Raw genomic sequence first — 22,815 nt, 5'->3', positions numbered from 1 at the left:
GTGATCGCAAGACGATAATATCATATAGTCTTAAAACCTAGATATATGGTTTATTATTTGTTAATTGATTGTACATTGATAATACGAAAACGCATCAGTAACTTGGTGTTATAAAACGTATTGTTGTGTATAGTTGGTTAATGAGTAAGTAAATGCATATAAGTCGAAGTTTATCTGTAAACTTTTATCTAAGAAGGTAAAAGTGATATCTCGGCCGCTCGATGATTTGATTTGACTTATGTGTCGGGCCCGGTCAGAACTGAATTGATGTGTTCGATTAAGTTCTATGTCAAATAAATCAGAGATCGAGAAACCTAAATGCTTGACTAATCATTCCATAGGATTGTCAGCATGATATCTGACAGAGGACTGTACGATCCCTTATCTAAAGGACAAGATTTATTAGATCAGAGTTGACAGCGTCTTTGAAAGCTACGATTGCAAACCGAATTGTACTTGTATAGTTACTAGACTTATCCAAGTGGGAGACTGTTGGAATAGTGTCTAAGGCTGCAACTATATTAGACAAGTATTTGACCCGGTTGTGCATGGTCCTTTTGGGTTGCCTTCACCATAGCAACTTGATGGGATGATTTATTGAGAGAGAGTAAATATTATAAAGAATAATATATGGTTATTTGATTAATATAAGTCATAGAATTAATTGGAATTAATTTGGTGACTTAAAGAGATTAATTAAATAAAGGGGTATAAACTGTCAATTGTTTGATAGTTAAACTTTAGACTGTAAATCCATTGGGATATGCTTTGTACGGATTCTAAGAGCTTAGGGATAGCAAAAATCGTCCATATGAGTTATCTAGGAATGGATTTGGATAGCCTTAAGAGAAGATTATCCAATTAGGGTTTAGGTTGTAACCCTTAAGGAGTCTACAGGTATAAATAGACCCTATGGCATGGGGAATTCGACACCTGACCTAAAGTAAGGAACCTCTGGTCGAAATTCCTCCCCTCTCCTCTCTCCAAAATCATCCTCCTTGCTTTGGTGTTTGTAAGCCATTAGAGGAGTGACATTTGTGACTCTAGAAGCTCCAAGACCTCAAGATCAACAAGGAATTCAAAGGTATGATTCTAGATTTGTTTCAATGTTGTTATTTAACCTAATTAGCCATTAGAAGTCTTGGATTCAAAGCATGTTTATTAGAAAGCCTAGATCCGAGCATTAGGGTTTTGCATGCACACATAGGAAAGTTCTTATGGATAAAACCCATCAAGAGCAACATCTAAGTTGGGAACTACTGTTTTCAGCCTTGTTTCACCTCCTTAGTTTTTAATTCCACTCTCTTCACCTCCAATTTGTCCACCGATGGTTGTAAATTCTCTTTCTTCCTTACAAGTGAAGGTGATCGATGCACATCTTCCACAAAAGGTTGTTATGATAGCCAATTTTCTTCATACTTATCCACATATTTAGGAAATTGTTTCCTAAATGTTGGACTGTCAACAATATGCAAACAAATTCAACTATTGCAACACTTGCATTCGTTGATTCTTTCTACAAACCTTGACGCGTTCTACAAACCTTGATGTTTTCTTTAAACATTGCAACACTTGCAGCCATTGAAAATCTTTTAGCACCAATATCCAAAAATTTAACCACTAAAGACTCTACTTCTTCTGGTAATGTAGCCAAAACTTGCAACTTTAAATGGGCGTACTCTATAAAAATCTAATCCAAGGAAGAATGACAACTTCTTTAATTGTTTCAAATATAGGTTGCTTACATATGGACCGGAGGACTCCATAATCATCTAATATTTCCAACTTTAAGGATGTTTCCTACACCAACAAAATAGGATAAAATGTTAAAGATTAAAATAACAGATTATACGTCATTTACAAGCAAGTGGAAACACTTTTCTACTACAGATGGAGTGTGATGTTGAAGTTCAAATCACATCAATAACTCTTTGGGACAATAAACTATTTTCATAATGTAACACCGTAAATTTTCAAACCAAAATTTTCATTTTTAAAAACACATAAAACTCATATATTATATTTCATAAAACCATAATTGTCTCAAATGTCAACATAAATCCACAAATAAAAGTCAAATCCCAGAATCCTCAACAAAGTCTCAAACAGGTGTGTACAATCATGTCGGCGCCTTTCCGCGGTCCTGAGAAGTACCTGAAACACATATCAGACAACACGGTAAGCACAAAGCTTAGTGAGTTCCCCAAAATACCACATACACAAATAATAAGCCTCTCATGGCTATAACTCGACATCGACCCTCCGAGCTCATGCGTCTTAGTGTGGAGCCTCCGGTCATGTGTCTCAATGAGGACCCACCGGTATCACAGCTCGGTTTGGACCCTCCGGTCCTGTCTCAATGGAAACCCTCCGGTCCCACAACTCGATTTGGAACCTCCAGTCCTATCTCAGTAAAACACAGAATATAGCATATATATCACACATACAAGATACATAATATGACGTAACTCAAATAAGCACAAAAGACCCTCCGGTCACACATAGACACCATTTATGGTAAGTATAGTGAAAAGACTCATCCAGTAAGTAAGCAAAGAAAACTGGATACCCCTTGAACGGCCTAATTTCCGCCTACACGTAATAAGAATCTCTAATTAACTCATAAAGATCACAACGCCATATAACTCACGCTAAACTCTTTCTAACTCTTGAGATGGGTAAAAGACCATTTTACCCCACCATGGCCCCCATAAACCCTGTCTTGACTAAACCCTAAAGTCAACAGAAGTGAACACTCGAGTCAATTGTCCATGTTGACCCAACTTGCTGAGTGCACCTATGTGACTCGCCGAGTCCTCGCTGTTCCTCAGAATGTCGTGAAAACCTATCTTAACTCGTCGAGTTGTCTCATCAACTCGCCGAGTCACCCTTGTCCAGACTTATCGGGAAAAACCCTAGCCGACTTGTCGAGTCATCTCGTTGACCCGGCGAGTCCCATAAGTATGAATTCTCATTCAGACGTTTTAAGGCAGATTTACTACTCCACACTCTAGATCTAGGCTCCCAAGGCTCGAATGTCACATAAAGCTTCGATCTTTACATTCATGCATGTCATATTTTGCTCCAAAATGCCAATACAACTCTAACAAGGGTGTTTAAGCACAATAACTCTTATATGGCTAAATAAAGCTGGCACCTTTGGACTCTATGGACCTCATAAGGTCCAGATCTGAAGTCTAGACCTCTTGATAGACTCAATGCACTCAATGTCCCAATAAAAGGTGGTAAAAGCCCCAACTTCCATAATCATGAGATCTAACGAACAATATGAGAAATGTGTAGGCTTTTTACCTTCCACAGAAGCTCTAGTCGATACAGCACTAGATCCAATAGTTTCTCCTCGTTCCTTGCTGGATAATCTCCTATTCTCCTTAAAAGATGTAGTAGAATACTCAAAGATTATCTCTATAACTCTCTTAGCTCACTACAAACATTTAGGGTTTCACACAGGGGAGTTGGGCAGCTGGTGAGGAGGAAATGAGGACATAATTTCTCTTAAATAGGCCCCAACCTCGAAGATTTAGAGTTTCACCTCACAGTGCCAACTCGGCGAGTCAGCTCTCTGACTCGTCGAGTCGATCATTAAACCCATGTGACCAAATCAGACTCTACTCGATGAGTGAGGCTCACAACTTGTCGAGTCCCTCATGAAATCCCAATAATAAATATATAAATAAATAATAAAAGAAATACCTGGGAGTCGGGATGTTACAATTCTCCCCCACTAGAATCAAACTTCGCCCTCGAAGTCAGGCTCCAGAAATAACTCTGGATACTGCTTGCGCATCTCGGACTCCGGCTCCTAAGTACACTCGGTCCCCTTCCGATGTTGCCACTGGACCTGAACCAGGGGCTCCTCTTTGTTTCTCAAAACCTTCACTTTCTGATCCAGAATCGCAAGCGGCCTCTCAATATAATTCAGGCTCGCATCCACCTGAATGTCCTCTAAGGGTACCACTGCCGTCTCATCGGCTACACACTTCGTCAACTGATACACGTGGAAGGTGTTATGAATCTGGCTCAACTCTGTTGGTAGCTTTAACCGGTAGGCTACCCCACCAACCTGGAAATCACTTTGAAAGTACCAATGTACCGGGGCCCCAACTTGCGCTTTTTCCTGAATCGGGTCACCCTTTTCCATGGGGATACCTTCAGGAGGACAGAATATCCAACCTGGAACTCTAGCTCAGATCGTCGCTGATCTGCGTAACTCTTCTGGGGATCTGGGCTATTAGTAACCTCTTTCTGACCTGCTGAATCTGCTCGGTCATCTTTACCACTATCTCAGTGCCACCCATCACTCGTTGCCCTACCTCTCCCCAACAGATGGGAGTCCGACACCTCCTCCCATACAGTAGCTCAAAGGGAGGCATACCAATGCTGAATGGTGGCTGTTCTTGTATGAAAACTAAGCCAAGGACAAATAAGTGTCCCAACTTCCACCAAAGTCCATAACACATGCACGCAACATGTCCTTGAGCGTTTGAATCGTCCGCTCACTCTGACCGTCTGTCTGTGGGTGGTATGTTGTACTGAAGTGCAGTTGGGTACCCAAATCCTCATGAAACTTCTTCCAGTACCTGGAAGTAAAACGTACATCCCGATCTGACACTATCGATGTCGGAACCCCATGTCGTGCCACCACCTCTCAAACATATATCTCGGCTATTTTCTCTGTAGAAGAGCTCTCACTGATAGCGAGGAAGTGAGCACTCTTCGTCAACTGATCTACAATCACCCATATCGTGTCTACCCCACGCGTGGTCTTCGATAGCTTGATGATGAAATCCATGGTGATTTATTCCCACTTCCACTGGGGAACCTCTAAAGACTACAGCTGCCCATAGGGGCGTTGGTGCTCTGCCTTGACCCGACGATAGGTCAAGCATCTCTCGACTACCCAAGCCAGCTCCCTCTTCATACAGGGCCACCAATAATCCCTCTTTAGATCCAAATACATTTTAGTGGCCCCAGGATGGATCGAAAATCTCAATCTATGTGCCTCCTCCATCAATATACACCAAGCTCCACATCTATATGGCACCCAAATCCGACCTCGGAAAGTCATAAGTCCCCGACTATCTGACTGAAACTCGGAAACCTGACTGACCACATGCTCTCTCTTATGGTTCTCCAGTCTCATAGCCTCTAACTGAGCCTCTCGGATGGTATCTAAGACTGGAGTCATCACCGTTATCCTCATACACACATCTCAGATCGGAGCGCTATCGGCTCTATGACTCAATGCATCGGCTACCACATTAGCCTTTCCTGGGTGATATAAGATCTCGCAGTCGTAGTCATTCACTACATCCAACCATCTCATTTGCCTCCTATTCAGGTTGGGTTGATCCATCAGGTACTTCGGGCTCTTATGGTCCGTGTATATGGTACACCGGACACCATAAAGATAGTGGCACCAAATCTTGAGGGCGAACACCACCGCCCCAACTCCAAATCATGGGTGGGATACCTTGTCTCATGAGGCTTCAGCTGCCTCGACGCATATGCTATCACATGACCCCTCTGCATCAACACAGCACCCATCCCTGAAATAGACGCATCACAATAGACTATGAAGTCCTCCACTCCCTGCGGAAGGGCTAACACCGGAGCTTCTCACAACCTCTGGCGAAGAGTCTCGAATGATGCCTGCTACTCAGGCCCCCAAATAAAAGTAGCACCCTTTCGGGTCAATCTGGTGAGAGGAACCGCACTTTTGGAGAAATCCTTGATAAATCTCTGATAGTAGCCGGCCAATCCCAGAAAACTCCTGATCTCGGATGGGGATCTCGGCACCTCCCATCGCATAACTGCCTCAATCTTGGCCGGATCGACCAATATCCTATTCTAATTAACGAGGTGTCCAAGGAATTGGACCTCTCGTAACCAAAAATCACACTTGGAGAATTTGGCATAAAGCCTCTTCGACCTCAAAACCCTAAGAACCTCTTACAGATGCTCCTCATGCTGCTCTCTGGACCTCCAATAAACCAAGATGTCTTTAATGAACATGATCACCGACCGATCCAACATAGGCCTGGACGCCCGGTTCATGAAATCTGTAGGGTCTGAAAGGTGTTGCGTCTTGGGCTCGTTCTTTAATCCATTTTTGTCTCCGGATTGGGCCTGTCCATCCGTGAGTTATTTCTAGGGTTTAGTATTTATAGATGCTTGCATGCATCTTAGTACGTAGATTTTGAAGTCGATTATTTGAAAGATATTATCTTTATCATTTGTAACCGTAATAGCCTATACAGCGGAAGTTCTTTATCGAGCTCTGCTGAGGCTTGAATCTATTGAATCATTCAACATATTTTGATTCATTCTTGTGCTTGATATTACTGTTTAACGTTTCTGTGATTAACCTGTTCAAAGATCTAAACAATCAAAGAGTTGATTAACTCTTCAATTGGTATCAGAGCAGGAGACTGTGTAATTCAATTGGTATCAGAGCAGGAGACTGTGTAATTCATACACATCTCTTCTATGAAAGAAGTGATTAGGGTTTATTCCGCATTTATTGATATTTATTGAGCCGTCACTCCATAATTGACGTATCTCATTATTTATTCATCTTGCCCTAATATTACGTATTACAAAGTCTGATCTTATAACAGGTTATACGATCAAGCATGGATGATTCTCAATCTAATCCCATTAACATCTCAAACAGTATAGGATCTACAACCAAGATTCCAATTCTCTACACTCAAGATTACGAGGTATGGACGCACCACTTTGAAGACTACGTCATTGGATCTGAAGATAATGGGTATCTGATATGGGAAGCTATTATATCTGGCCCATTTGCTCATTCAAGAACATCCAGAATCATTAAAACTCAAAAGGAGTATAGTGATTTTTTGAAAGATGTGAAAGATGTTACTCAGGACGAAAAGGAGAAGTTTCAATGCAACATTAAGGCATTGAGACTAATTCGATTCGCTCTTCAATCTGACACGTTTAGATTGGTGAGTACTTGCAGTACATCAAAGGAAATCTGGGATCAGCTGTGAGAGCTGTATTCCACAAATGAAGATCTGGAGCACTCAATTCAGACTTTACTTCTATCTGAATTTGGAGAGTTCAAGCAGAATCCTGATGAGTCTGTTACACAGACATTTGATCGCTTCAATCATCTTCTCAGCAAGATGATCAAACATGATATTGAAAGGAAGCTTATCGAACAGAAGCTCACTTTTCTGAATGGTCTAAGATCCGAATGGAGAGCTGTTGTGTCAACGGTTAAAGCACACGGGCAGTTCAAATCCTACTCGCTGGCGAAATTGGTGGGGATTCTGAAATCCCAGGAAAAGATAGTACTGCAAGAGAAAAGCGTGGTTTCAAATCTGGGGTCTCTGGTGCTTCTTTCCAAGGGTAAGAGTGTAGAAGAAGACGAAGAGGATCTAAATCTGGGAGATCACCATCTGACAGCCGAAGACTATGCTATGATGGTGTCAAATCCCAGAAGGTTCATCAAGAAAAAGTTCCCTTCCAACAAAAATCGTAATTGGCAGGGAAGCTACAGTTCTGAAAAAGGTGAAAGATGAACCGAAGGTTGAGGAATCAAAAAAGAAAGCGAAGGGTGAAGCTGACTCTGGTGTCAGTTGCTTCTACTGTGGTGGGAAGAATCACTATGCAAAAGATTGCATGCTGAAGAAGATGGCAGAGAAAGATGAAGAAGCGAGTCTTATGAAAAGACTGGAAGAGATAAAAAGGAAGAAAGCTGCTACTAATCCCTCTATGAATGCTCATATTGTTCAGGATTCGGTAGATGATGATGAGTTCGGTGGTGTGCAGGTGTGGTCGACTGACTCAGAAGACGATGAAGTGAGAAAGCCTTCTCATGGAAAGGCTTATGTTGAAAAAAGTGGCGAAACTGATGGAAGATGTCTTATGGTGACCAATGTATCTCAGATGAGGGGATACAACACTGATGGTGGAAATGAAGAGGCCAAGGAGTGAGAGGACTTATGCTTTACAGCAAAACCTCTCAGTGTGCAGATCAGTGAACTTGATGAACTGATCAAGAAGGTACAATCTGTTTTTGTTTCATTTAAAATTCCACAAAAATCATATGAAAAGGAATTAAATAACTTGAATTCAAGAATTTCAAATCTAGATAGTTGTTTAACGCAAACACGGGTCACGAATTCTAATCTAACTGACCAAATAAGCATGGTGTCATCCAAGAGTGAGGAGCGAAGGATGTGGATAGAGCAGAAAGAGTTGGAGCTGATTAAGTCTAGGGATGAAAACATTTATTTGCAAAGAGTCAGTCTCAAATTGTTAAAACAAAGGAATGTTTTTTGTTTGATTGCCAAAAGGCTTTATGATAACATTACTCAACTGCATCTAAATTGTGAAATAGGGCAGAAGATACATCGCATGATTCTACCCTTCCTTGAGTTTAAGGAGGATGAAATTGATGCCGAAGCATACAACTGTGAAAGTGTTGTATCTTCCAATGATGTTAATCCCACTTACATGTATGGTCTGGACAAAATAGAATCTTTTATAAAGTCCAAAGACCATAAGGACATGCTTAAAAATCTTTTGGATGAAAATGATAAGTTGAAACTCAGGACCGAAACCATACAAAAATTCAACTCATTGAGTACCAATTTGAGTTCAGAAAACAAAATTGATGTTGAAAATGCATCTGAACTTAATGAGGACGATGATATGAGTGAAATTTCTGTAGAGGACGAAGTTGATTGTTCCGAGTTCGTCAGGAGCGAACCCGAAAACCACAAAAACCTGATTTCTGAAAATTCTGTGGAATTTGCTCGTTTGTCCAAAACTAAGTCCCCAGTCCTTAAAGAAAAAGCCGTCGTGTTTCAGAAGGTTAGAACAACTCCCAATCAGGTGTATAAGGTCACAGGAGTAACCGAACATCAGACAGCTGAACTCACTGCCATAGTGAACGAAGATAATGCATATGGCTGTGATGAGTTTTTCTGGTCAACACCGATAGACAACGCAGACGAAACAGTTGGTCTGTCAGAGCGAACATCCTGGAAGGCCAAAGGTAGATATGTGCCCGAACATCTAAATAAGCCTACCAACTTTGACGTACCAAGTACCAGTGGCACAAAAGAGATTCCAGTGGAAGAAGTCACCTCCACAAGCGAAACCTCATCCATGAAGAGTGAACCGGTTGCTAAGAAGCTGAAACAAAAGGCAAATATCCACAGACAACCGAAACAGGTGAAAAATCAAAAGCAGCAGAGAAACCTGAGATACAAAAAAAATCTCTCAGAGCGAAAGCAGTTTTGGTGCTACCAAAATCCTCACTACACTTACCTTGACAAAGATTCTAAGTCAAAAGGAGAAGAAAACAAAAGTCAAAAGAACCAGAGAAAGACTTTCGGGCCACACGAAGAACAGAATCGAAAGGATAGGTTCGGTCCCGAAAGCAACAGCAACCGAAAAGCTAGTTTCGGTTCGCCAAATAACAACAAGCAAAGACCTGATTTCAGTCCATCAAGCTCTTACAATAAAAGACACAGTTTCGGACCACCAACCAATGACAACCAAAAATCCAACTTCGGTTCATCATCAAACAGCTACCGAAGGTCCAAGTTTGGTCCCTCAAATGATCACAACCGAAAGGGTTATTCCAAACCTCAATTTAGGAAAGATTCTCATTCTAATTTCTTTTCCTCTAATTCTTCTTGTTCTCAATCTTCTTCTAAGCCCAATTTTGTTCCTACACAAAATTCAAGATCGTCAAAGGATTTGAAAGGAAAAAGGAAGATTTCCTCAGCTAAGGAAGACTGAAAGCAGGCTAAAGTCCAAACACCAGAATCTGAATCCAAAACGCCTGCAACTAATTCTAATAAAATCAAAGTGTTTACTATTAAAAGAAAAGATGAAACAACCTGAATAAAACGAACATATCTCGTTGATGTTTCTCTTACTATTCCTGTTTTTGTGAAAGGCTCACGTGGACCCAAGAAACTTTGGGTTCCTAAATCTGTTTAATTTTTGCAGGTTATCAGTGACGAGCAGTTTGATGAAAAATTGTACATAGACAGCGGCTGCTCACGTCACATGACAGGAAGGAAGGAAGAGCTAAGGGAGTTTCGATCACTTAAAAATGGTGGCAATGTCAAGTTCGGTAACAACTCCTATGGAACAATAAAGGGTTATGGGATGATAACCAATGGAGACTTCACAATAAGGAAGGTGGCGTATGTAGAAGGGTTGCAGCATAATCTCATCAGTGTATCTCAGCTGGTGGGAGGTACCGGTCTCAAAGTTTCATTCGATGACGAAGGTTCAAAAATTATAGAGAAGAAATCCAACAAGGTCATTCTCAAATCAGATCGAAAAGGTGAAATGTTTCCTCTGAATCTCAGACCAATCAAAGGGAATCCAGCCATATGTCTTTTGTCCAAAGCTCATTCAAACGAAAGTTGGTTGTGGCACCGAAGGCTTTCACATCTCAACTTCAAAGACATCAACAAGCTTGTCACCGGCGATCATGTTCGGGGTCTTCCATTGCTCAAGTTTGATCGTGAACACTTGTGCGCTGCATGCGAAATGGGGAAACAGAGTCGTCAAAGTCACCCATCGATTATAAACACAAAAGTTGTTGAACCACTTGAGTTGCTTCACATCGACTTATGTGGTCCATCATCAATCAAGAGCATTGGCGGTAACAAGTATATTTTTGTTATTGTTGATGACTTCTCACGTTTTACTTGGGTATTCTTTCTAAAGCTCAAATTTGAAGCGACTCCCAAACTGAAAATCTTTATCAAGCAGGTCGAAGTGCAACTGAGGAAAGTCATTCGAAACATTAGGAGCGACAATGGATTGGAATTCAAGAACAAAGAATTCGAAGACTTCTTGGAATAAAAAGGGACCAGTCACAACTTCTCAGCCCCTTATACACCTCAACAGAATGGAATTGTCGAAAGGCGAAACCGATCCCTGTGTGAGGCGGCCCGAACCATGCTAAGTTTTGCTTCTCTTCCCTTATATTTCTGGGCTGATGCTATTTTTGCAGCATGTTTTACGCAGAATAGGTCTTATCTCAACAAGCGTTTCTCTCTCACTCCTTATGAGATCATCAACAACAGGAAGCCGAATGTCAAATTCTTCTATGTGTTCGGTTCCAGGTGCTTCATTTTCAACTCCAAAGAACATCGCAATAAGTTTGATGTTAAAGCTGATGAAGGAATCTTTCTGGGATACTCTCTTACTTCAAAGGCATATAGGGTTTTATATAAACATTCTAGAAGAATTGAAGAAACATATTATGTGATGTTCAATGACAATTACGTCAAGAAACTAAAGACTACCATAGAAGCAATTGGAGAAATTTTCTCTCAAACAGGTCAAGTCACAGCCTCGATTGCTAATTTATTTGACCAGTTTGTAGACTTATTTGATGAACCTGAGAAAGCCACTCTCTCGGAAGCCAAGGCAGCAAACAACAAAATCGATCATCTGAAGCAAATTGTTGAAGATGCAGCCAAACAAATGGTAGAAGAAGAACCTCAGTGCGGCACTTCGGTTGAGGGGGAGAATCAATTCTCTTCAAAACAAATAGGAATCACAAATTTAGGGGGAGAATCCAATCTTTGTAGCACCCGAAAGCTCGGCTACACCCGAAAGTCCTGTAGCACCCGAAAGTCCGGCTACACCCGAAAGTCCTGTAGCACCCGAAAGCCCAGCTACACCCGAATGTTCAGTAGCACCCGAAGGTCCAAATCAACCTGAAGGTCCAAATGATTCATCATCTGTCGATGGGGAGAATTCCGATATGTTCTATGATGATGATATTCAATCAGAGTTGGAAGAAATGGTCAATGCTGAATTGGATCCATCCTATGATCCAAACTATCCTCCAATCACCAAATGGACCAGAGATCATCCTGTATCTCAGATAGTGGGTAATGTATCTGAAAAGGTCCTAACTCGATCTCAAGTGAAGGCAAAGCAAACTTCCCTATTCTCCAAAGTAGAGTTCTGCATGTTTAATTCTTTTGTGTCCAAAGTTGAGCCGAAGACCGTCAATATTGCTCTTGATCATTCTGATTGGGTTCAAGCAATGCAGGATGAACTCAATGTGTTCGAAAGAAATAAGGTCTGGCGTCTCATCCCAACACCGAAAGATGCCTCAGTCATTGGTCTCAAATGGGTATTCAAAAACAAAATGGATAAGGAGGGTAATGTGATTCGAAATAAAGCTCGTCTTGTGGTAAAAGGATACTGCCAGGAAATTGATTACGAAGAAACATTTGCTCCGGTAGCAAGGCTGGAATATGTTCGAATATTTCTTGCCTATGCTGCACACAAGAACTTCGAGGTCTACCAAATGGATGTGAAGTGCGCTTTTCTGAATGGGGAACTTGAAGAAACGGTTTACATGGAGCAACCTCCTGGTTTCGTGAATGAAAAGCATCCAAATCATTGCTACATCCTAGATAAGGTCGTTTATGGTCTGAAACAAGCACCTAGGGCATGGTATGAAACACTAACTAAGTTTTTAAAGATGTCTAAATTCAAACAAGGTTCGGTTGACCCAACTTTCTTTCGTAAAAAGGAAGGTAACCACCTTATGATAGTTCAGATCTATGTCGATGATATCATCTTTGGCTCAACGAATCCTAGCTTAACAGCTGAATTCAGAAAGTTAATGGAGACAAAATTTGAAATGAGCTCAATGGATCCGATTAACTTTTTCCTTGGTTTAAATATTAGACAGGGACCCGAAGGCATCTTTATTAACCAGGAAGCATATACCAAGACTCTTCTTGCTAAATTCGGCATGATGGGAGAATCAAAGGTCAAAGTCCCTATGGCGTTCGGTACCAATCTCACACAATCCTTGGAAAAAACGGCAGTTGACATAACACTATACCGCCAAATGATTGGTTCCCTGATGTACCTCACAGCTAGCAGACCTGATATAATGTTTTCTATGTGCTATTGTGATAGGTTTCAAGCGAATCCTCGTGAACCACACATGCTAGCAGTGAAAAACATACTCCGATATTTGAAGCGAACCACCTCTCTCGGTCTCTGGTATCCCTCAAACTCAGGTTTCTTTGTTCAAGCCTACTCAGATGCAGACCTTGGAGGATGTGGTTTAGACAGGAAAAGCACTACAGGTGGCTATCAATTCCTCGACGGGAAGCTGGTGAGCTGGCAATCTAAGAAACAAACATGTGTTTCTCTGTCGACAGCCGAAGCAGAGTATATTGCAGCTGCTTCTTGCACATCTCAAGTGATTTGGATCCAAAGCCAACTCCGGGATTATGGACTCAATATGAAAAAGATCCCACTATATTGTGACTCAAAAGTGCAATTAGGATCTGTCATAACCCCGTGCAACATTCCAAAACCAAACACATTGCATTGAGGTATCACTTCATTAAGGATCATGTGGAAGACGGAAACGTAGAGATTCACTTTGTTCGAACTACTGATCAACTGGCTGACATCTTCACCAAAGCCCTTTCTGAAGCAAGTTTTAATAAAATTCTACAAGGACTAGGTATGATGGAATCAGAGTCAGTACCAAAAACTCCTTCTCAAAACTAAAAGTTGGAAGTGAAATGAACCGAACGTTTGGTCTATTTCGGGTTCGGTTCGCATGCGTACCGAAATGAACCGAGCGCTCGGGTTCGGTCCTATTGCACTTGTCTTCGCTTATCTCTAAGAGTTAGTTTCTTTGGTTGTAAACCTTTTGTACACTTATTTCCCAATTATTTTTATTTTTAAACAATTTTTTTTAAAACCGAAATGAACCGAGCGTTCGGTCTATTTCGGGTTCGGTTCCAAAATTTTCTTGTTTTGTTTGTTTTATTTTTGTTTTTCTTTAAATCAAAATTTCATAAACTCCAAAAATATTTTTTTATCTTATATTTACTTATGTTTGTCTTTACCGTTAGTGGATGATCGATGGGGCAGGTATTGTTCTCACACTTTTTAATAGTTAAGTGTCCCTAGAAGCATGTTGCGGCATGTTGTCCAAAGCGTCTACTGATTCCGAGTAAAACCTTACTAACCTGGTATATACAAACCTTGTCTTCCCAATTAGGCTATAACATTTATTCTAATCATGAGCTACCTTACTCTTTTCTCATTTGAGATAAGAGTTTTCTGCTTAGTCGTTAATTTAATAGCAGAGGTACTTTGGTTTCTTTACACCATCTCAAATATTTTTCTCCATCATATTCGCTTCATACAAGTAACCCTTGAGACTCTCAGAAATTACCACTGAGGTTTATGGTTACACAATTTATGTGTTTATGATCTCAGCTTCGTGCCACTACGTCCTAAGTGAAACCCACAATTCAATACCTACTATGCATTGACGGTGAACAATTAAATTTGCTCTAGTTTTCACTCATGAATTAACGAATTCACCCAAGTGGTTGTACCATGAAATCTCTAATTTTTCTTTTTGTGTGATCTTATGAAATTGTTAAATACCATAACATTTCTTCCCTTAGAATCCAGTTTTATTTTTTTGAGATTTCACCCAAAAGTATTTTCAACATGTCACTTAAATATTCTCCACACCTTCTTGTTCAACAGACCACATTGGTCTCACAAGTACTTCAGTCGATTTCTGTCTTTTGTCAAGATCAGGAATTCTGAACTGAAGCGCAAGCCTCCCAAATTAGCCTTATTAAAAGATGCCTTTCAACACTTCTTAATTAGTGCTTGATCGTAATTCAACGGGAAACCACACAAACACTTTAAGGTCTCTCTTGACTTTGAAGGAAGAGATTCGTGCACGGGATCCACTGTTTCGTGTCTTTATTGACATCACAATTTCCCACATATGTGTTGCTTTATTTCTTTCTCTTTGACACTCTATGCACGAAAATCTTTTTGATTTTCCATAAATCTGGTTTCGTTAATTATAAGCTATTTTTTAGCTATAGGATTTAATGTTATAAACGAGATGTGGTTATTAATGTTACACGTGCTTATCTTTATCTATGAAGATAGCTAATACTAAAAGGATAAGCTGCTGACTCAACCGAAAGTCTAATCGTTTTAATATTTCAAACGGCGCTTGATGGGAAGGTGTGTGAAGTGGAATCGTTTTTGGTATTTCAAACGGCGCTTGATGGGAAGGCGTGTGCAACGGAAGAGTTTTTCTCTCTCCTACGTAATCATCGGGGTTCTAAACTGTCACGCGTCAATCACCTAAGGAAACGCTTCGTTTTTTTTAAGAAGATTTGGGAATAGATTCTTCTCTCTCTTCTACCTACGGTATAAAGGGTAAATCCTACAGTCTTTTACCTCTTTACTGCACCAAATATTCAGAGAGCAAGAAACGATCACTTTCTCCCACTGTTCATCATCTTCCCCAAAATCCTCTCTTCAATGGCGGACTCCTCTTCAGTTCATGCTACCTCCCACATTCTGTCCATCCGTCCTCAACAAAGCCTGATCATTGATCTCACCCCTCAAGTCTACGATGCTTTCATGTTCCCAATCGTGGAGTGTCTCAAGCACTCTCCACTGGTTTCAGCACTAGCCAAGGTCGAACTCGTTCCAATGGAGTGTCTGTCACAGATATTCTCAACGGCCCACTATGACAAGTCTGTCGATCGAATCTTGTTCGACATTCTTGATACCAAGTCCTCCATCTCCAAACAACGATTATGTTTGCTTTTAGGGTTTGAACCTGATGAGTCTAGGGTTAACCCTGAATCTATCCCTGTGGGTCAATTGTTCTCCATGTTTTACAGCATGGGTGACACTAAGATTCTGACCACCGTTACAAAGTTCAAGAAATCATGCTTACCTCCTTAGTGGAATGGCTTCTTCACTGTGTTGTTCAAAGGGGTATCGGAACAAAGTGCAGGTTCAAATGGGGCGAGCCGACTGTTTATGACAATTCTTTATGGGCTGTACCACGACATCAATCTCGATTATCGATCGGTTTTATGGCAGCAGCTGATTCAGAGTCTTGCGTCCACTTCTCGTCATTCTAAAATCTCTTATGCCAGATTCTAGACGCTGGTCACAAAGTGGGCGATGGACAAGTATCATGTCCCTGTTGTTGCTGATTCTCCACTCTCCTCGATAGGAACTTTCCGCACTACGAAGATCATAGTGTCTAATTCCTCCAAATTTCAGTTCGTTGGCTCAATCCCTGAGTCAATGTATGCGTGTGTTCCAAAGGACGGTCGCATCATCAGAACTTACAAGGAATTTTTTCGCTCAGGTCCCAGAGAGCTCACTCCTGAAATGATTCAATCCATCCATGACGCTGACAGGCCTGCTCCCAGGGGAAAGAAACAAGACAAGGGAAAAGACAAGAAAGTTGTCAAAGAAGCGAAGGGTCCTTCTCCAAAGAAGCGCAAACCTTCCAAGGCAGCTCAAGCACCTCCACCAAAGAAGAGGAAGACTCAGCCTAGGCGTAAACTGATTCTTGCCTCCTCCTCCAGTGAATCTGAGGAAGAGAGTTCAGACTCAGAAGAGTCACTTTGAGGTAATACTCCTCCACGTTCGCCTTCCCCTGAGATACCTATTTCCTCTAAACCTGTCTCTCCTCCCCCAATCTCCATCTCTATTTCCATTCCCCCCATAACCTCCACTACTCATATACCACCCTCCTCTATCCCTGTACCACCTCCTATTTTCACAGAAGCTACCACAACAACCACCGCTGGCGTTCGAACCAACGTATCTGATACGGGGGCTCCTACTTCAGCACCCGAACCCACTCCCACTATCGAACATACATCCACACCCGAACCCACTACCACAACCGAACCTCCACCCTCGCCTTCATCTCCCGATCACTCAGCAGAAGATGATGAACCTTTTCTTGGAGGAGAGGACATGACGTTTGACTCGGTCTACTACAGTCCGTATCAAGTTCAAAGTGATGATGATGATGATGATGCTCCAGTCACCAAGAAGCATCTCAAGGACCTTCATGAGAAAATCGACAGTCTCATTGCTTCCTCCTCCTCTTCCTCTCGGTCTACTATCTCAGAGACTACTATTCAGGGGCTCGTTGATACGTTCACCAAGGCTCATGAAGCCTCCATCAACTCTGCCACTGCTGCTATCGACGCCTCTACCAAGGTGTGTGCTGCCGCCACCGAAAAAGTCGAAAAACTATTTGCTGATGCTAATTCTCTTTTGCAGTCTTTACAGGGAGCCGCTGACTCCAATGCAGAGAAGCTTGAATCTCTTGTCAACAAGCTGACCACTTTACTTGCCTCCGAACTTCAGTCCTTTGCCAGTCTTCGTCAGTCTCTCAACGATGACAATAAATCATTCCAGGCAACTGTTGAGGAGCGCTTGACAAAGCTGCAAGAAGATCTCGCTTCAGAGAACTCAGTGATGGATTCTCTTGCTCGCAAGACTACTGCTCTGAAGGTCAAGATTTTTCATCTTTTCCAATCAGAAAAGGAAGTTGCATCTCTCCGATCTGAGCGTGGGGTTATCTCATCGTGTGTTTCGGATGTCCACGCTGCCCTCTCCAACATCATCGAAGCACATGATCCTATCTTGAACTACTCTGTGAGGCGCACTCTAGCTGAGAAGCTTGCTCCTACCCTTGCCCTACTAAGCAAACTTGAAGGGCTTCTTGAGTTCGTGGCCCATCTGAAACAAGGGGGAGAAGATGTGTCTCAACCGCCTCCTACTTCCACATCAGCTAAAGCAACCGAACCTCCTCCAGCAAGTCAAGCCTCAGGTTCGGGTGTCAAAGACAAAGGAAAGAAGATAGCTGAAGACAGTAATGATGATGATAAAGAGACCATCGCTGATCTCTTGAAGAAACAAGGCCAGGAAAAAGATGCTGACATGAGCGCTCGCGTTGCCAGAGAGTTCGAGGCGAACGAACGAAAAATGAAGGAGGCTCATGATCTTCTTGAGAGTAGAAAAACTCTTTTTCCTACGTGGACTCTCGAGAAGCTTATAAAAGAAGCAATTGAAACTCCCAGCATCTTATGGCTCGAACCAGTGATCTCTTTGGATCGGATCAATTCTGTTGACTCTCAGTTCAATATGCCACTGACCCGAAAGGCCTTCATCTTCCATGCTTTTGATAATGTGGCTGATGTCCCTCATCCTCACCCAAAGGTTGATAGGGAGCTTGTTGAATTCTATCTGAGGTCTGCTCAACCTCAGTATCAGACATGGAGTGCTCAGAAGATCATCAACGTTCGGGTCCTCAAACCGTTTCGTGAGGGGAACTTCACGAACGTTCGGTTCAAAGTGCTGAGGGGTTCTGCTAAAACTGAACATGCTATATCACTTGCTGATCTTCCCAACCTGAATCCACATGATTGGATTATTTGCATAACATCCTCCTCACCAACGAAGCGGAGTATGGGTCAATCATCGATCACTTCAAAAGGATGCTTGTATGCTACATCATGGAGGTTGCCAAGATGGATCAGGAGATCGCAAGTATCTTCAAGAAAAAGCCTACTATCTTTCCTGTTGGCTCTGCTAGTGATTTGAATATGATACAGATGGGAAGAATTGACCCGAAGCGGAATTCTGTCATGTTCACAAGGAACGAAGGCCAAAAATGCCTGTTCGCCTTGGCAGATAAGCACCTATACACCATTGCGTGCTTGGAACATGTTATGGGGATCATTCATCGATGTAAGCAGAATTCAGCAAATGACAAGAAGTATTTTGACGACATGATCCAGTGGTACATTCGCTTCAGACAGACCATCCTTGCCCTAATTCCACGTCTGTTTGAAACCACAAAGAAAGTTCCTGCAGCTGGACCCAGCAAGCCGAAGTAGAAGTCTCGCTCCAATTGACGCAAAGGGGGAGATTGTAGGGTCTGAAAGGTGTTACGTCTTGGGCTCGTTCTTTAGTCCATTTTTGTCTCCAGATTAGGCCTGTCCATCCGTGAGTTATTTCTAGGGTTTAGTATTTATAGATGCTTGCATGCATCTTAGTACGTAGATTTTGAAGTCGATTATTTGAAAGATATTATCTTTATCATTTGTAACCCTAATAGCCTCTACAGCGGAAGTTCTTTATCGAGCTCTGCTGAGGCTTGAATCTATTGAATCATTCGACATATTTTGATTCATTCTTGTGCTTGATATTACTGTTTAACGTTTCTGTGATTAACCTGTTCAAAGATCTAAACGATCAAAGAGTTGCTTAACTCTTCAAGATCTATGAAGGCTGCCGGTGCCTTGGTGAGCCCGAAAGGTATCACCACAAACTCGTAATGTCCATAATGAGTTCTAAAGGCCGTCTTCGGAATATCCTCCTCGCACACTCTCATCTGGTGATACTCAGATCTCAAATCAATCTTGGAAAACATAAATTCCCCCTGCAACTGATCAAATAAATTGTCGATCCTCGGAAGTGGATAACGGTTCTTGACTGTCAGTTTATTCAACTCCTAGTAATCTATACACATCCGGTGTGAACCATCCTTCTTCTTGACAAAAAGGATCGATGTTCCCTATGGAGAGCTACTCGGTGTGATAAAACTCTTCCCCAGCAGCTCTTGAAGCTGAGAGGATAACTCTTGAATCTCAGGCGGCGCAAGGCGATAAGGTGCCTTGGCGATAGGTGCCGTTCCCGGAACTAAGTCAATCCGAAACTCCACCTGCCTCTCAGGAGGCACTCCTGTCAACTCCTCGGGAAACACGTCTAGGAACTCTGACACTATCGGAACCTCGGAGATAGAACTCAGTCTCTTTGTAGCAACCCGCGTATCCACTACATATGCCAAAAAGCCCATATAGCACTGTTGTATACTTTGTCTCGCTTTGGAAGCAGAGCAAAAAGCTTATCCGGACCTGGTACCCTCACCATACACAGTAAGCACTCCCCCACTAGGGTCTCGTATAGTCACCATCTATCACTCACAGTCGATCATAACCCCAAATCAATGAATCTTTTGTGAATAGTTAAAAGTGATGAATTGTAGTGTTAAATGCAAAAAACTAAATTATAATATCAATTTAACTAAAATATTTTCTAAAGATATTTATATAATCGTTATATGTTTTCAAATAAGTAGCTTAAAATAACTTATAATAATAATAGTTAAAATTAACTCTATATAAATGATTATATTGTTACCTTTAAAATAATAATAAAAAAAAAACAATGTCTGATGTTTTAAATAATTATAATGACAGAAATTAAAACGTTAAGAAAAAAATTAAAAAAATTAATTAACAATAACAAAAACTATAAATAACCTTAAGCCATATATTATATTTAATTTTATTAATGAGTAACTCGCGGGTAGAAGTCATTCAAACGGTTGAGATTATACAGTTATAAAAGATGTATATATTATCATATAATTCAAACTAATCAATATATTATATCAACTTAGTACACGAATTGTTATATCAAATTTAACAACGTTATATATATATATATATATATATATATATATATATATATATATATATATATATATTGTAATGATTTCAACTATATAGCTATTTTTACGTAATGCGCGGGCATTAGATGAAGCATTTTCCTTTCACCACATTCTTTTGAAACTCTCATAACTTTTCAATTTCTCTCTAATAATGATTATAAGTTGTTTAATAAGGTAAAATAAATATCTAACCTAAAGTGTAATCATAAATAAAGTAAATTTCAATATTAAAATAATATCTTTACTTTTGCTTGTAAACTTATGTCTTTAACTTTTAATATATTATACTTAATTTATTAGTTTTAAAATGTTATTGTATATAAACCATTATCATTTTAAAGCTACAATTTTTGAACAGTTTGGATAAAATACTTAAATTGTTAATTTAAGTGTAATATCATAGGGTCAACTTAAATATAAATTTTAGTTCAACTTATACAACCCAAAAATATTTTATAAATAGTTAAAGGGGATAAATTGTAGTGTCTTTCTATTAGTGATTATAAATTGATTAATAATGTTAAATAAACATCAAACCTAAAGTGTAATAAAAAAAATAAACTAAATTTCATAGTTAAAATAATATCTTTACTTCTACTAATAAAGTTATATGTTTAGCTTTTAAAAAATTATACTTAATTTAATATATTTAATATGTTGTTATATGCAAACCATTATCATTTTAAAGCTATAACTTTTGAACAGTTTGAATAAAATAAGTAAATTGTTAATTTAACTATAACATTATATGGTCAACTTAAATATAGATTTCAGTTCTAATTAAAAAAACTCAAACAATACTTTGTGAATAATTAAAAACGATAAATTATAGTGTTAAATGCAAAAACTAAATTGTAATCTCAATTTAACTAAAATATTTCATAAATATATTTTTATAATCATTAAAAGTTTTCAAATAAATAGATTACAATAACAATAGCTACAAATAATATTATATAAATGATTATATTGTTACTTTTAAAAACAAAAAAATAATTTTTAATATTTTAAATAATTATATTGATAGAAATTTAAACGTTGAGCTAATAAATTTTAACAAATTAATTAACTATAAAAACAACTATAAATAATATTAAACCATATATTATTTTTTTATTTTCATTCATTAGTAACCCACAGACAAGACCGTCTCTAGATGAGTTCAAGATGTTCGACCGCAAATGAACCCAGAAAAAGTAAAGCCAGAAAATCATCATGTTAACTTAATAAATATATATTATATAAGACAAATTCATTTTGGCTTTAGATACAAGTTGTGATATCAATAATACAAAACACCAGAGGTGTGAATCACACTATATTCCCAAAAGCAATGCCATCTTAGAGAATTTTGACCGGTTCTTGTTGCGGACCAAAAGTCAGCTATAACTACTCTTGATTGGTGCATATTCTCCGTTAACTTATATAACATTTAGTCAACTAATACGAAATTCTCCTTAATAAATAAAAGTTTTTTTTTTTTTTTTTGCCAAATGTTAATCTTTTATGAGTTTTGACATTTGTCAATGATATTTTTGAAATAAATATTATCCACTAGTTAAATTTTGATTTGTTTTAATTTTTAAAATTAAAATTATATACTTATATATGTAAAGTATTAAATATCATATATATGATATTAAATTGCAATCAATATGTTTCTTTTTTATTTTAAAATTGTTCGTTAAAAAATATTTTCTATTTACACTTTAATGTTTAATCTTTTTAAAATCAACACGTATATTACACGGATTTCACACCTAATGTAAATATTAACCCCGAATCTTGGGTTTTCTGATTTTCTTTTTATTTTGTTTGTATTGAGCTTCCGAATTCAATTTGATTTAGTGAGTAACGAGTTGACCAACTATACAGAACTGTTACAAAGTTAATAGTGACTTTTAATTACTTTATATTAGAATTATTTTTCATGCCAATAAATTACATCATTTGTATTACTTTCTAAGAAAGTTATCTAAATATAAATTCTTGAGATTTTTATATCAAGGTTCACTTAAGTACTTAACTTATGATGCAAATATGTATGGTTTTATAAAAAAAATACAACATGATCTATGCCAAAAGATCAAATAGGATCTCAAATTAAAGAACATAAAACTTTAACTCACTAACATATAAAATCATATGTTACCTAATACGTACCAACTAGATACTAATTAATTTTTTCTTTTATACATCCCATGTACAGAATTGAATCTATTTCATACATATTAAAGCATTGTCCTTATAAAATGTGTTCTACATAGGTCAATGATTAAAATTTCTTTGGTCTAGTTGTAGATTAGGATAATATATATGAAAAAATATCTCTCAACCAATTAAAGTTGAGGAATCCAAATTTTTTTAAGGATTCAAGTACTGTGATTGACATATGTACACATTTTAAGAGG

This window comes from Lactuca serriola, chromosome 8, assembly GCF_051521515.1.
Source record: "Lactuca serriola cultivar US96UC23 chromosome 8, Lser_US96UC23_V15, whole genome shotgun sequence".
NCBI classification, from domain to species: domain Eukaryota; kingdom Viridiplantae; phylum Streptophyta; class Magnoliopsida; order Asterales; family Asteraceae; genus Lactuca; species Lactuca serriola.
Note: the sequence above shows the minus strand (reverse complement) of the source record.